The following is a 16195-nucleotide window of genomic DNA, read 5'->3' as shown; positions in this document are numbered from 1 at the left end:
CAGACTCCCTTTGCCCAGAGGAATGAAGGGAGGGCCCGAGGGGCACTCAAGGACCCTTCCTTCACCCCTCCTCCAACCTCCATTCCTTGCCTCCTTTCTCATCCTCTTCCTACACCTGTTGGCGCTTCGACAGGCTGGCGCACCCTCAAGCTAAGCTGGTTCAAAATAAGAACCTATAAGAGGTGCCTTTAGAGAGCACAAAGCCCATTACACAGATGAGAAAACAGAGGACCACAGAGAGAAGTAGCTTGTCCAAGGCAAAGCTGGATCCCTGAAGCCAGGTGAGGTTGGCTGTGCTGCAGGGAAGGACGCCGGGGTGTGGGGAAGACCTGCTGGCTCCTCATTTCCACTCAGTGAGGCTGCTCCTCATCCCAGCATCCTGAGGGGCTCCCTGCTCCCGGATTGCACAAATCTCCCCCACCCCTGTGGGTCCCCAGCAGCATGCCCGAGCCCCATGCCCTGGCAGGGCTTGGCTGGCCGCAAAGGCCAGAGCTGTCCCCCAAACATCTCCCAGGAGGCGATGCCATGGTGTAGTGCCCTGTGTTCCCCTGGGGGCACCCCCCCTTGCTTATGAATCCTTCCTCCCAGACAGCTGCCATCTCTACTCCAGCAAGCAGGCTTCCTCTTTCCCCTGCAGTCATGTGCAGCACTAGAGATCACAATGACCATCACTTATTTAGCACCTCTATGCCAGGCACTTCACAGATACTACGTCGCTTAATCCTCAGCAACAGCTCTGTGATGTGGCTGCTGTCATCTCAGTTTTACAGATGAGGAGACTGAGGCAGAGAAGTTGGGCGACCATAGATTTTGTCTGACTCCAGGAGTGATGGCCTCAGAGAACAAGCCCCAGCCTCAGAGATATGAGTTCTTTTCCCTCCTCCCACCAAACCCTGTCTCCTTCCTGCTTTCCATGTCCCACCCATTGAATATCTGGAGCCAGGCTGCCTGCATTCAAACCCAGATCTGCTGTTCCCAAGCTGCGGATCTCAAGTGGTTTGTTAGCCCCTCGTGCCTCACTTTCTTCATCTAAGAAGATACAAGTGATGGGAGGGATGAAGGACATAAAGCTCCTGGCATGTACGAAGCCCTCTAGCTGTGGTGGCTGTGGTGGTTACTGCGTGTTTAGGGGCGTCCCCAGCACTTTGTCCCTTGGTATGTCATCAGTCTCATTCCTCAGCCCTCCCATCCCTTACTTGACAGAACACACCAGAATTTCCAGAGCCCCTTCCCATCCATCACTGGGAAGGATGCTTCGGGCCAGAGCAAACCTGGCCCCTCTCCGGGCAGCTCAGTCCTCACCAGGGTGGCCGAACAGACATCTGTGATCTGGCCGAGTGTGAAAGGGAACCCAGAGGGCAAGGGCAGAGGGACCTTTCCAGGATGCTCCATTCAGGGATTTCAGCTCAGAAATGGACATCCTGCTGGTAATGAGCCAGGGCCTCTGGGGATGGGGTTTAGCTCTATGGGCTGGTGCTGGGGCCAATGAGGCTGTGGCCGTGGGACTGATCTACAGGATGGCTTCCCTCCCCCAAACACGCCTTGACACCCGGCCCGAGCCTCCTGCCCACACACGCTCATGTCTGAGATTCCACCCACCACAGATGCATTAACTTGCATTGACTCACAGCTCCTTGTCCCCATCAGTGAAGTGCATGTTCCCCGGGCGGAGGCCACACTGTGAGCCCCAATCTCCATTCTTCATACCAAAGTGCAAGTGGCCTTAAGCCACTCAAGGCTGTGTCTAGCAGCCACCCACTGGGAGCACCTCTCCACGGCTCAAGTGCCCGGCAAGCATCTCACCCAGCCTTCAACCTCCGATTCCGGGGTTGCCTCCATTCAGAAGACTCTTGTGGGCTCCCAGAAGTAACCTCTCCTCCCTCTGTGTTTTCTCTCTACCTTACTCAGGCCTTCTTATCTCAGCGCGCTGAAATGATGTGTTTCCAATTCCATGGCTGTGCTGGTGTGAGTTCCCTGAGGACAGAGATGGTGCCTTCTCTCCTTCTCCCACCGCACCCCACACACATCCACACACAAACACAAGCATACTTGGCCTACGAAAGGACCAGCCAGGCCCACGACAAGCACTCGCTGATTCTCCAGGGGAGGAATTAAAGAACTCCTTCCTGAAGGGCCTGATCCCCTACCGCCATTTTGTAGCCCCTCAGCCTCCCTCCCCAGGCCTCCAAGCATCCGGAGGTTCCACCTACACACAGGACAAGACTCCTCGGTTCCGCTGAGGAAGTTCCTCCATTTAGGACCTGAGACGATGGCTGGGCTCCCAAGAGAGGTGGGGACCCGCCTGGCACTGGCAGCTGGTGAGGGGGAGGGCGGAGGGCCCTGCCAGGCCTTCCCAGCTGGGCAGGGCTATTTATACCAGCTGCTGCCTGGCCTGGCCCTAGGGCCCTGCCACCCTCCCCTAAGGACAGCTCACCCTCCACCCCAACCACCCACCGCCCAGCTGAGCTGAGGACAGACACAGGCAGCCAGGCGGATGGGGTGGCAGGTGCCAGCAGGCAACAGGCTGCTCCTGAGGCCTCGGGGTTGACCTCTCAGGATGAAAGACCTTCTCCAAACTGGCCAGGCTTCAATGCCATGCGTGGTCCCATCAGACTCCCACCCTAACCAAGCCATTCACCAACCCGCAGCACCTCTGTTTCCAGAAGCTGAAGGTGGACCTGCCTGGTGAGCACAGGGCTGCCGGGTGCTGACCTGGCTGAGGTGGACGGCATACAGCGTGAGGCCCCCAAAGGCCCTGTGACGATGGCACTGTGGACCCAAAGACTCTGTTGTCCACCTAGCACTGCCCTGCCCTGCAGGGACCGCGTGCCATGGTGAGGGGGACACACCATGCTGTCCCCCACCCTGCTTCCCATAATGGGCCATGTGGGTTGGGGCCCCTCACCCAAGCGGGTGGCCTCCCCTGCACTCAAACTTACCTACATCTTTGACCTTAGACCCATCCAACGTTATAGTATTTGAGAGATTAAAGGGCCCTCGGGGGTCATCTAGTTTAGGGTGTTTTTTGTTAGCTACTTTTTTCCAACTATACATTCCCCTTGCCTCTCCCCAGTACACAAAACAGATAAAAGGAGGGACTGTTCCTCCAAAAGCTAAATGTAGAATCATCATGCATGCGTGCTCAGTCACGTCCGACTCTTTGCAACCCCATGGACTGTAGCCCGCCAGGCTCCTCTGTCCATGAGATTCTCCAGACAAGAATACTGGAGTGGGTTGCCATTTCCTTCTCCAGGGAATCTTTCCAACCCAGGGACCAAACTTGCATCTCCTGCATTGGCAGGAGGATTCTTTACTGCTCAGCCACCTGGGAAGCTCATATGACCCGGCAATTCCACTCCAAGGTAGGGCGACCCAAGACGGATGGGTCATGGTGGAGAGTTCTGACAAAACCTGGTCCACTGGAGAAGGGAATGGCAAACCACTTCAGTATTCTTGCCTTGAGAACCCCATGAACAGTATGAAAAGGTATAGACCCAGGAGAACTGAAAGCAGGGATTCAAGTGGATATGTGTTCACCAGTGTTCATGGCAGCACTGTTCACAACAACCAAAAAGGTGGAAGCAACCCAGTGTCCATCAGCAGATAAATGGATAATAAAATGTGGCAAATCCATACTGCTGCTGCTGCTAAGTCGCTTCAGTCGTGTCTGACTCTGTGCGACCCCATAGACGGCAGCCCACCAGGCTCCACCGTCCCTGGGATTCTCCAGGCAAGAATACTGGAGTGGGTTGCCATTTCCTTCTCCAGTGCATGAAAGGGAAAAGTGAAAGTGAAGTCGCTCGGTCATGTCCGACTCCTAGCGACCCCATGGGTCTGCAGCCTACCAGGCTCCTCCACCCATGGGATTTTCCAGGCAAGAGTACTGGAGTGGGGTGCCATTGCCTTCTCCGGGCAAATCCATACAGTGGAATATTATTCAGCCACAAATAGGAAAGATGCTCTGATACATGCTACAACATACATGAACCCTGACAACATTATACCAAGTGAAATAAGCCAGACACAGAAGGACAGATATAGTATGATTCCACTTACATGAGGTACCAAGAACAGGCAATTTCATAGTGACCAAAAAGTAGATTAGAGGTAGCTGGGGGCTGGGTGAGAGAGTTATAGCTGAAAGAGGATATAGTCTCTGTTTGGGATGATGAAAAGTTCTGGAAACAGCGGTGATGGTTGGACAACACTGCAAACATAACTTGATGCCACTGAATTGTACACTTAAAATGATTAAATTGAAAAAGGTGGGGGGGGGCAGGGGCCCAGAGGCCCACCCCTCCACCTTCCCCTTACTCCCCATCTATGGCCATTCTGCAGGATGCAGTCTGAGAACCACTGTTCTCGTCTAATCACTTCCTTTTCTGGATGGGAAGACTGAGACCCAGAGAGAATTTGTTGTTTTCCAGGTCATGCAGCCACATATGGGCAGGGCTGTGGAAGGTAGGTCCAAGGGTGCACTCCAGGAAAAGGATCCAGGGTCCCTGCCTAGGCTCTCCAGTCTCGGGGTGGGCTCCATGGCCAAGTCCCCCGGAGTCATGCCTTTCTTGGAATCATGGTCCACTTGCCCTCAGCTTTTTCAATGGCAAGGACTAACTGTCTCTGCTAGCCCCAGATAGGGCAACCTAAGATTCTGACCCAAAGAATCAGTGCCTCTTAAGCTGACTGGCATGGGTTCTGGGAGGAAGTGGGGGAGATGGAACAAGGGAGGAGCCAGAACCACCTCCTTTGTGGTCGTTTGCTCTCTTCTCCAGCGTGACCACCCATATTTCTGGAAACCCTACAATGGCCCAGAGCTTGGTGCTCCACCTGCTGGCTCCAGGACAGATGCCCCTCCTGTTCCTGGGTCTGGAGGGGCCCAACTCTGGCCTGGGGCAAAATGGAAACTTCCAGAAGGGGAAAGAAAGTCTTGAAAATGGGCAGAAAGAAAAGAGTCAAGCATTGGCCTTGGAACTCAAAGCCACTACCTTTCTGCTTAGCTCAAGAGGCCACTCAGGGCTGGTGGACATCAGGAGGGGAGCCTCACAAATGCTGGGGCACAGGTACCATGTGGGTGGGGCAGGGCAGGGGCAGAGGGTCTGGTAGGCCCAGATGCACCCAACTCCCGGTACTTCCAAAGAGCTTAAACACAAGTAGCAGGGGCCACTTAACCCTGGTGCTTTGGCAGGGAGCTCGTGACAAAGCGAGAGGAGGTACCTAGGTCAAGAGTCACAAGCTACTTTTTTCTACCCATCTGCTCAACCTCCCTAGAGCACACTTGGGCTGCATGGGTGCTAAGCACAGCTCCACGCCCTCCCAACCCAACCCTGAACCCATCTCAGGGCGAGCCAAGGAGAGGGAGTTGCTTCAGAGTCCAAGAGGCTCTCATGGTCCATACAGTAGACCTAGATACCCCAGTGGTCACCTTTCATCACAATCTGCCTGGACCTTGCCCATCAGCACCTGGTTCGTTTGCTCAGTAGGCATGAATGGGTCCTATGGTTCTCACCAAAAATAGATTTGGGTGGCTTCAGGACCACCCTTATTTATACACAGGAAGGGAAAGGTGAGAGTAGAAAGGGTCCACACATTCAGCCAGGACCCAGGGTCCAGAGTGGAGTCAGTGAAGAAGCAACTGCAAGAGCCTGGGAGCCTAGGAGGCCCAGGCCTCCTGCTGGTTTCCCATCTTGATTCAGCCCCAGCCATCCAGCCTGGAGCCCTGCAAGCAATAAACACGGGGAGTGCACTGAAGTGCCTGCCCTTAGGAGAGGAGGTTAAAGTCTTCCCTTGGTAAACAAATTCATTTCCCGCCTGTTCACTCAAAACACGTTTAAGTGATGATTGAACTGGGGAGAGTGCCAAGCACTGGAAACATGGAGAGGAACTGAGCCACAAACCACGGGGCACCCAGACCAGGAGGCATCTGTCAATGACAGACCAACAAGCATTTCTGTAGCACCTACTAGGTCTGGGTGCCGTGTGTGCCATGAACAAGTGACAGAGGGTCTCCAGGCACCCATAGCTGACCACCCAAGTAACCCTTATGCCAGAGAGCACGTGCTAAGAGCAGGCGCATCCTGGAAGAGAGGAAGCAGGTCCCAGAGAGTGGTGACCAGGAAGGCCCAATGAAGGAGCAGGCACTGAATTGGTGAAGGATGGCTGGGCTCCCTTGGCGGGGGGTGGTGCTGGGGTGCCAGGGAAGAGCCCCAGACAAGAGGTGGGAGATAGAACAGCAGTGGGTCCACCCCAGCTAGAGTCCAGGGACCATGCAAAGGAGCAGAAGAGGGAAAGGGGGCCCTGAGTGTCAAGTTTTACTCCGAGGACCTGTGCAGCCATTGAAGGTTCCTGAGTTGGGCTTTGGAATGTTAATCTGTTAGACATTATCTGGAGAAGGGAACGGCAACCCACTCCAGTATTCTTGCCTAGAGAACCCCATGGACAGAGGAGCCTGGTGGGCTACAGTTCAGGGGGTCACAAAGAGTCAGACAAGACTGAGTGACTAAGCATAGACATCATCAAACTGCAGAATGAGGCTAGGGGGTGGGTACCAAGAGACTGAAGGCTGGGAAAGGAATGGGGGAAGGGACTGGGGGGACAGTTTATGCTAAGGAGAGTCTCAGGCCTGTCTGTGCATTATGACTGCACCCCCAAGAACATGGGCGTCCAGTCCCATCATTTCATGGTGAATAGATGAGGAAACAATGGAAACAGTGACAGACTTTATTTTCTTCGGCTCCAAAATCACTGCAGATGATGACTGCAGTCATGGAATTAAAAAATGCTTGCTCCTTGGAAGAAAAGCTATGACCAACCTAGACAGCATATTAAAAACCAATGACATTAGTTTGCCAACAAAGGTCCATCTAGTCAAAGCTATGGTTTTTCCAGTAGTCATGTAAGAATGTGAGAGTTGGACTAAAAAGAAAGCTGAGCACTGAAGAATTGGTGCTGTTGAACTGTGGTGTTGGAGAAGACTCTTGAGAGTCCCTTGGACTGCAAGGAGATCAAACCAGTCAGTCCTAAAGGAATTCAGTCTTGAATATTCATTGGAAGGACTGATGTTGAAGCTGAAGCTCCAATACCTTGGCCACCTGATGCGAAGAGCTGACTCATTGGAAAAGACCCTGATGCTGGGAAAGATTGAAGGCAGGAGGAGAAGGGGATGACAGAGGGTGAGATGGTTGGATGGCATCACCAACTTAATGAACACTGAGCAAACTCCAGGAGTTGGTGATGGGCAGGGAAACCTGGCGTGCTGCAGTCCATGGGGTCACAAAGAGTCGGACACAACTGGGCGACTGAACTGAACTGAACCCTGGAACAGGTTTCATGGGTCTGGGGTGAGCCTATTTGAGCTGGACCCCAAGCACTTCCCATCTAGGTTAGTGGGGCCCATGGCTGTGAGTCTCTGGACAGTGGCCTTAGGAGCAAAGAGGAAGCAGTGAGCAAGGATGGGTCACATGGAAACAACGGGAAGGAGGAAAGGATGACCAAGATTTTGAGCCAAGATGATCAGAAAGATGGAGATGCTGTCAACCAAGAAAAGAAATGTAAGAGGTTAAGCAGTTTGGGGAAAAAGACAGAGGACGTTTGTGGGACTGGTGAGAACTGCAGGCTCCCCGGTCCAGACAGTGTTGGAGAAGCAGAGCTGAGCCCAAGGGAAAGATGGAGACTAGACGTTCAGATCTGGGGTATCCGTCCTACAGCTAATGATGCTGAGGCCTTGCCTCCCCTATGAAGCACCCGGAAAAAGGATGAGACAGTGGGAGAACCTCCTCGTAGAGGTGTTGGATGCCACAAGCCAAGGGAGGAAGGGCACGAGGATGGGGGCAGAGACGTCACACCAGGGGCACTAGAACTTCAGGACAAGAGGTGGGGAAGGCCTTCTGGGAACCAGCCGGAGGCAGGTGGGTTGGGCTAGGCTCAGCCAACATTGGCACCGAGCACCCGGGTCTGCTTTGCTTCCTGGTTTCCTGATCAGGAGAGAGGAGACACGCAGCTAGTAGACTTAGACAAAGCGAGTCACCCTGCCCTTCCTTCTTTCCTCTGCTCCTTCCCTGGGCCACTTTTGTGCCCACCCTCCTCCCTGGGTGAGCATATGGATGCATCCTAAGCCTCCAGTCCAGATCTGTGTCCTCCTGGGTATGTGTGTGGGGGTGGGGGGGCAGTCCCTCTCTGAGCCCACAGTGGGACTTCCCAGCCTGACCCCCACCCGAGAGCTCGTCTCTCTCGCCCTGGGACCCACAATCTGGGTCTCTCCTTCAGGTGGTCTTGGCTGAAATCTGGGCCTTTGGACTTTGGTCAGCCCTGTCTGGATCTGTCACTCTGTACTGTGTGACCAAGGTCACCATGAGTGTGGCAGGAACAAGAAGGTGGAGGCCTGGTGTGAATGTGAGAGAGAGAGAGGGGTTGTTCCAGGCCAGTGGTCCTCATTGCCATGGGTGACAAGACCCGGGTCTCCTGCATTGCAGGTTGATTCTCTACTGTCTGAGCCACCAGGGAAGCCCAACGAGACCCACACATCTCCCTAAAAATGGAACCAAAGTAAAAAGCTATTCCCTCCTACTGGCAGCAGCCTCGGAGGATGGTTCAGGTATATCTCTGCATCTCCCTCTCCCTTCCTAAACTCTCAGGGCTTCCGAAACACAACTCAGGGCTCTACTGGCCAAGCGGCCCCTTGGACATTCTGTGAGTGCCTCTGATGACTCTCTCAGCTCTCTGACTTCTAGAAGCCACCTTTCAGGACCAAGTGGGCACCTCAGACCACCTGAGAGCCCAGAGGGGCCACAGCTCTGGACAGCTGTGGAGGGGAGAGAAGGTGATGATTGGGGAGTGGGGGGTGGGGACGTGCAAAGCCAAGGGTCTCGCAGAGTTGCCAGTAGAAGGAGGGGCGAGCCCTGTGGGCTGTTTCTTTGGGGAGGGAGGGGAGGGGTGTGGAGGGTGGGGCAGGGCCACGGCTGGAATGTTACAGCTTCTGTTCTCCAAAGCAGCTCCCAGAGTGCCTGGCCTGAGGCTCCTGGCTGATCTGATAAGATGTGACAAGGCAGCCTGAAAAATGTTGAAACCTGTAAAATGTTGAAACCTGTTTTCTGCTGCGTTGTGAGCAGGAGGGTTTTTTTTTTTTTCCTTCTCATTTTCATAGGAAAGTGGAGTTGATCGGAGTGGAGAAGGGGAGGGGGTAGGAGAGAGGGATTGTCCCCTTCCGGCAAATCGGGTGGGGGGGGGCAGCACAGAGCAGGATGGTCAGAGCTACGGGGGAGGAAAAGAGGGTGAGAACTGGGAGGAAGCAGGGAGACCGGAGGCCTTGGAGAAGGGAGGAGGGGGAGGGAGGCCTCGGGAGGGAGGAAGGGAGGGGTTCCTGCCTCTCTGGCCTGTCAGCGGCTCCAGCTTGGGCCCTCAGGGCTGTGTCCCCCCTCAGGACCAAAAGGACACACAAGCTCTGAGCGTCTTCCTTGAGACAGGTATGAGCCCAGGAAGACTGGGCGTGAGCCAGGGTGTGTCCACTGAGAAGAAAGGAGGCAGGCCCAAGGCCTCCTCCTCAGACACCCGAAGGGTCTCCTGAGGGGCACCAGGACCCCAGGTGGACAATGTGTCCCAGTGACCACAGGGGGGCAGGCTCCCAAGGGCGCCGGCTTTGCTGAGCACTTTGGAACTCACAGGTGAGCCCTGCACACCACGTCACACTTGGCCCGTCGAGTCCTGACCCTTCAGAGCTAGAAGCTGCAGCCTAGCCTCTGCCTCCAGACCCGTACCGGGTGGTTACACCGTTTCACGGATGAGGCGACTAGCACCTGAAGATGCTAAGTGACTGGATTGGGGTTTGTGATACTCCGCCAAATGGGTTCTCTCCAGGAGTCCAGTCTTATCAACTTGAGAGATGCTGTGTGCGTGCATGCATGCTAAAGCTGCTTCAGTTGTGTTTGACTCATTGCAACCCTATGGACTGCAGCCCACCAGGCTCCTCTGTCGATGGGATTCTCCAGGCAAGAATACTGGAGTGGCTGGCCATGCCTTCCTTCAGGGAATCTTCCCGACCCAGGGATTGAACCTGGGTCTCTCATGTCTCCTTCATTGGCAGGTGAGTTCTTTATCAATAGTGCCACCTGGGAAGCCCCTGAGAGATGCTGAGCATTCTAGAAACCATGGTGGGACCAGGGGTCTCTGGGGTGCTCACTGGTACAAAGGTAGATGCTTAATAAAAGCCTAGGGAATGGAACTGTCAGCCTGAGACGGTTCCCCCTCCAGTCTCTTGCAAGTTGGGGGGTGGGGGGGGCAGTGAGACATAAGATGCCCTGGAGGGGCTTGACATAAGCCTTCTGTGGATGGCCACAGGCCTTAGCCATTCTATCACAGTGTCAGGCCACACAATGTCCAAGTCTTGGGATCTTGGCTATTATCTAGTCCAACTCTGGGCTGAAGCTCAGACTTGCCCAGGTTGCCTCCACAGTTGGGGGCAGTATAACCCAGGCCTTGTTACCCCACCAGTCACAACTCTGCCTTCTTTCCACCACATAGTTCCTTCTCAAAGGCTCCAGTCCGAGGGCTGAGGCTTCATTCAATACACATGCATCACCTGCCTGGTGTGTAGAAATACAGCCTACAGCCTCCTCAGCATGTGCCCCACCCTAGTGCCTGAGAGATGTTCCCGCAGGTGACCACGGTCAGTAGCAGAGTGTGAGAAATCCCATCTCACTCTGTGCAGTGGACACTGAAGGAGGGGAGGGAGACTGAAAAGAGGAGGGTGGAAGAGGCAAGCTTTGAGCGGGGCGTTGAAGGTGAGTTCAGCTTGGACATCTTTTACACCTGGACCTCTGCCATTTTTTTTTCACCTCCAACTCCACCAATAAGAATTCTGATCTAATCTTTTTCTAAACCACGTCTGCATCTTTAGCTCATTTTAGTTGTATAACATTTCTCCCCTGCCCAGCTCCTCCAGCCCCTAAGTTATATAAAACTGGGGTTACTTTCCCATTTTACAGATGGAAAAATGAAGCCCTTACAAGGTTAACTTGCTTGTTCTAAGAAGGCAAGTCTGCAGGTTCCCAAACTGGGATTTTGCTGGGTTCCTAGACTGCTTTACCCTTCAAGCCCAGTTCTGGTAAAAGATAAGACATAGCCTACTCAGCCGTCTTACTCATTTTAGGCTCCTATTCATCCATCAGGGTCCAATTTTAAAATCCCCTCTGGGCGTCCCCAGTGGCTCAGTGGTAAAGAATCTACCTACCAATGCAGGAGACACAGGTTTGATCCCTCATCCAGGAAGATCCCACATGCCACAGAGCAACTAAGCCCATGCACCACAACTACTGAGCCTGCGCTCTGCAACAGGAGAAACTACTGCAATGAGAAGCCCGCAAGGAAGAGTAGCGCCCCTCACTGCAGCTACAGAAAAGCCCATGCAACAACAAAGACCCAGCACAAATAAAAATAAATAAATAAAAACGAAAAGCTCCTTTAAATGTGTCCAGCTTAAACTGTTCCCTCTGGGTATTTCCCAGTTTTTATACACACCTCAGGGGGAAACACTTTTCACTGAATTATCCATTGACTCTCTGTTTTTCCTCTGAAACAGTGTTTTTGAGGGAAGGAACCATTTCTTTCATTTCTGTACACTGGGCAGAGTGCTTGCTTCACCAAAAGGCCCAGCACCCCTGCCTCTCCTGCCACACTGAACCACTCCACCCGGTTACCGCAATCATTCTCACCTCCCCCGACCACACAGGCTGCCACCACCACAAGCTAAGGGCCCCACTGGTTCTCTGGGCCTTATCACACAGCTGCGGCTTCCACAGGCTGGAAATCCTTTATTTGAGACTTAGGAAGACGTTCAGGAGGGAACATGTAAAGAAGAGCTGCTGGGCTGGGAGTTCACTCTTACAGCAGCTCCCTAGGGCTCCTCTGAAAGCCGTGTCTTCCACTGCGCTGGGCACTAGGAGCACCAAGCAGTTCATGGGGGCACCCCTGGTGTTGCAACAACTCCCACCTGAGCCTGGGGGCTGCCCCAGGTAGCCCAAGCTCCTCCCTGACAGGGGATGCGATGCCCAACCCCCACCTCACACCCAGGCAGCAGTGACCACCTGCCCTGGTCAGGGCTGGGCCCCAAGGATTTCACCTACCTCTACTGTCCCGCCTACTCCCTTACACCCTGCCTTTTGGACAACCAAGAACGTGACTTTACCAGCTGGCTGCTATTCAGGGATGCAGGCCACAGCATTAGGGCACTCAGCTCACTTGGGGTGGTTTTGAAAAATACAGACAGCTGGGCTCCAAAGCCAGCCCCACTGAATCAGACTCTCTAGGGAGGAGTCCAGGAAACTGGATCATAAAAACCTTCCCAGAGTATGACAATAGCACAATATAAGATGATGCAATACGAAATGCCCAGCATACCCTAGAAAGTCCTTTGGCCCAAGATGTTTAACCTGAATCTCTGCCTTTAGCAGTAACTTTCAGCTGTCAGGAAACACGAGGGATAGAGGAACAAACCAAATAACACTATGGGGAAGCAACCAGACAAACTCACAAAGCTGCAGGTCTGAACTCTCCAAAAGTCCAAGTCATTTTTAAAAAGTGTGTGGTGTATGTGTTCAGGAAAAACAGTGGAGGGGTGTTTCAGCGGGTAAAGAATCCACATGCAATGCAGGAGAAACAGGAGACGTGGGTTCAGTCCCTGGGTCAGGAAGATACCCTGGAGGAGGAAATAGCAACCCACCCCAGTATTCTTGCCTGAGAAATCCTATGGACAGAGGAGCCTGGCGGGCTACAGACCATGGGGTCGCAAAGAGTCAGACACGACTCACCGACCACGTACGCACGCAAAACTATGAGACATAATCATATAATTGGAAACCGGTTTGAAAATCCTAGTCATGAAGTCATTTGGGGGATAACTGGAGAAACCTGAATCGTTAGGAATCAATAGTTTTGTTAAGAGGGATAACGGTATGTGGTCATAGGGGTCAGCCTCACAGTTTGAAACTCAGGGGGTGAAGAGTCAGGACGAGAACTTCCTATGAAACGGTTCAGCAAACCACTGTGTAGCTGGGGCGAGGGCGGCGGGTGGGGGTGGTGTTGGGAGGAGCGAGAGGGGAGCAATTACAGCAAAATGCGAAACACTTAGGCTAGGAGGTGTGGCCATGCGTGCTCCCTGAATTGTTTTCTCGGCTTTCCTGATGAACAATGTTCATAATAAAACTTAGAAGGAACATAAGAAGCCCAACCAACTAGTGGGGCCTTGTGGACACACCCCGCGCGGGGCTCGCACCCGGCCTTGCTCGCGCGAGCACGCAGGGCGGCAGAGTCTCCGACCCGCAGTAGCCCCGGGGCCCGGGGAGCTGCAGGTGCGCCCGGCGGGGCGGGAGCCGGGGTGGGCGGCGCTGTGCAATCGCTGGGCACTTAGGGCGCCGTCTGCTCCCCCCTTTCAAGGCGGGTATTTCCACCGCATTCCCAGGAGCGCTTCCGCGCGCCCCGTCCCCCCACGGCGCTGAGCACGCGCAGGTGAAGACAGCCCTGCCCGGCACCTGGACTTGCCCCCCTTCTCTGCTGAGGGAGGCTCCACGCAAGTTCAAAGCGGCGGCTGCCCCTCCTCCCGGCCCCATCCCCATCCGCAGGCGAGGCTGCCTGAGCCAGCCTCAACATCTTCCTCTGCGCCCCTCCAAATTCATCAGTCCTGGTGTCCCGCCGCCCATTCCTCTGCTGGATCTCTGCATTCACTCTCCCTGTCCTTTCTCTCGAGGGCCCCCTCGCCACAGGCGCCTGGGTTTGCCAGCATCTTCTCAACACCTATGGGGCTTCCCAGGTGGCTCAGTAGTAAAGAATCTGCCTGCCAACGCAGAGAACCCCGGTTGGATCTCTGGGTCAGGAAGATCCCCTAGAGAAGGAAATGGCAACCCACTCCAGTATTCTTGCGTGGAAAATTACATGGACGGAGGAGCCTGGTGGGCTACAGTCCATGCGGTCTCAAAAGAGTCGGACAAGACTGAACAACTGAGCAAGCACGCAGGCCCTCTCAATGTTTCAGCACTCAGAGCTGTGCGTCACTGGCTATTAGCTTTGGCTACCCTGTCACATGGCCCCAGGGGAGCTTTAAACTATTGATGCTGGGGCCCCATCCCCAGAGAAATGGATTTAACTTCTCCAGGTACCCCCTCCTCTCCGTGGCAGCCTCCCTTCCTCCATTATAAGAGGAGAAGGCAATGTGGAGAAACACTGTCCTGGGTCACAGACAAGAACCTGCTCACGGTCACAGGGTGGAGGAGGCCCAGCTGGGCCCCCTCAGCCTTCTGTCATCCATCCTCAGGGGCCCCACCCGCTCTGGCTCCCGGCACCAGCCCATCCTTTCCAGCCATGGTTTTGTCCTCGTCCTTTCATGAAGTAGCTCTCCTCTTCCTCATCATCTCTGGCCTCGCAACAGGTCTCCATCTTCACGGGAACAGAAGCAAAATGTTTTTGATCCAGCAACACATCAGTAAAAAGTGTTCGGGCATGCCCCTCTATCTCCATATGCTTAGGTCTAAATCACAAGCCAGCCAGCCACCGTGTTCTCATTTTAGGTACATTACAAAACACAGGCTAACATGCACAGGAAAAAGACAAGACAGAAAGTATATTTCAAAAGAAATCATTTCCTCCTACAGCCTGATGTAGGCTCCTGATGACACCCTCCCCACTGCTGCCCAAACCTCCAGTCCTGTGTCCTCTGGTTTTTCCGGCTCCTCATTCCCCCTCTTCCTGATTTCCAACTTACTTAGCCTTGCAGTGGGGGGCACATGTTTGTCAAGTGGTAATTCTCTCTGCAGAAATGCAGGTTGCCACCAAACACTCTTGGGGTTCAAGGTACCGAGGCCTTTCTCCTTTCTTCCCCATCTTTCTAGGTTCTTACCCACAGCTACTTGTTTATGTCTAGGATTTCAAATTCCCCACTTGTCTCTCACCAGAAATGCTTTCTCTCCACACGTCCACCCACCTCCCCTCGGTCTGGCCTCGCTTCCCGCTCCCTCACTGCATATACCGTTGTCTCACCGGGCTAGCGGCACCCCTGCACGAATGCCGGTGCCACAGGCAATTTCTATATTTTCAGTCTCGTGTTCCAGTTACATTTCTTACAAAAGTGTTTCTTCCAGGGGCAAAACACTTTAGACAGAAAAGAGAAAATCAACACTGCTCTTTCCCACAGACACACTCACATACATACACAGCAAACATTTAAAGTTTAAAAACAAAAATGAATTACCAACCTCTCTACTAACAGGATGTGTATTCACCATGAGGGGCAAAAAGTCATAGCATATTAGCTCCAGTTATGAGTCCTTCATAAATCACCTAAGGCCCGAGTACCACAGACCACAGAAGGTGCCCACAAGACACAGGAGAAGATATAATGGGGACACACAGGACTATCGATGAAATAAAGGGGAAAGCTTTTACAGTGTACACCCAGGGTGCATAAGATAATGTGAATGTATTTATTTGGTTAGAGAGTGGTTAACAAGGAAATAATTTGCTGAACTGCATAGGGTAATGAGGGGACCAATTTACTGGGACACTCAGAACGGTTATTATTATTACAAATGATAGCTAATAGTTATTGAGCCCTGACTAGCGCCAAGAAGGGGACAACAGAGGATGAGGTGGTTGGATGGCATCACCGACTCAATGGACATGAGTTTGAGTAAGCTCTGGGAGCTGGTGATGGACAGGGAGGCCTGGCGTGCTGCAGTCCCTGGGGTTGCAAAGAGTCGGACACGATTGAGCAACTGAACTGAACTGAGTGCCAAGAGCCATGTAAAGCACTTTTCATGGAGCATATCTTTTAATTTGCCAGAGAACCCTATGAGAGTATTATTATCCTCATCTGACATGGGTTCAGAGAGGCTAAGTAACTTGTATGGGGTCACACAGCTAGGAAATGGTGGCGCTGAGATAGCCAATAAAGCAATGAGGTGAGACATTTATTAGTAGAAGTTCTGTATGGAAGTTGTGGTGGAGCGCTGATGGGGAGAGGGGATACTCAGGTCTGTCCTGCTTCTCAGGCTGCTCTCTGGGTTCACAGACCTGTAAATTCAAGCGCCGGAGCCCCTGCCTATTGATCTTTCTTCATGACAGCCATGAAGGCTGTCATGGATCTTCCACACTCTGTATCTCAGACAAGGTCAGACCCACACTCAAGGCCTCCCTGGGGGGAGGAGACCTCCTTGTG

At 53.4% G+C, this 16195-nt stretch overlaps 1 protein-coding gene across 1 annotated transcript in view; it reads right to left on the bottom strand.

Moving 5' to 3' along the window:
* The window catches only part of WNT3 (Wnt family member 3), a 52336-nt gene that overhangs the window by 12739 nt on the left and 23402 nt on the right, over nucleotides 1-16195 (bottom strand). The gene's annotated exons all lie outside the window — the stretch shown is intronic.

Source organism: Giraffa tippelskirchi, chromosome 3, assembly GCF_054371585.1.
Source record: "Giraffa tippelskirchi isolate mGirTip1 chromosome 3, T2T-mGirTip1v1.2.pri, whole genome shotgun sequence".
Taxonomy (NCBI): Eukaryota; Metazoa; Chordata; class Mammalia; order Artiodactyla; family Giraffidae; genus Giraffa; species Giraffa tippelskirchi.
The sequence above is the reverse complement of the archived record's forward strand: the minus strand, read 5'-3'. Positions and strand labels throughout refer to the sequence as shown.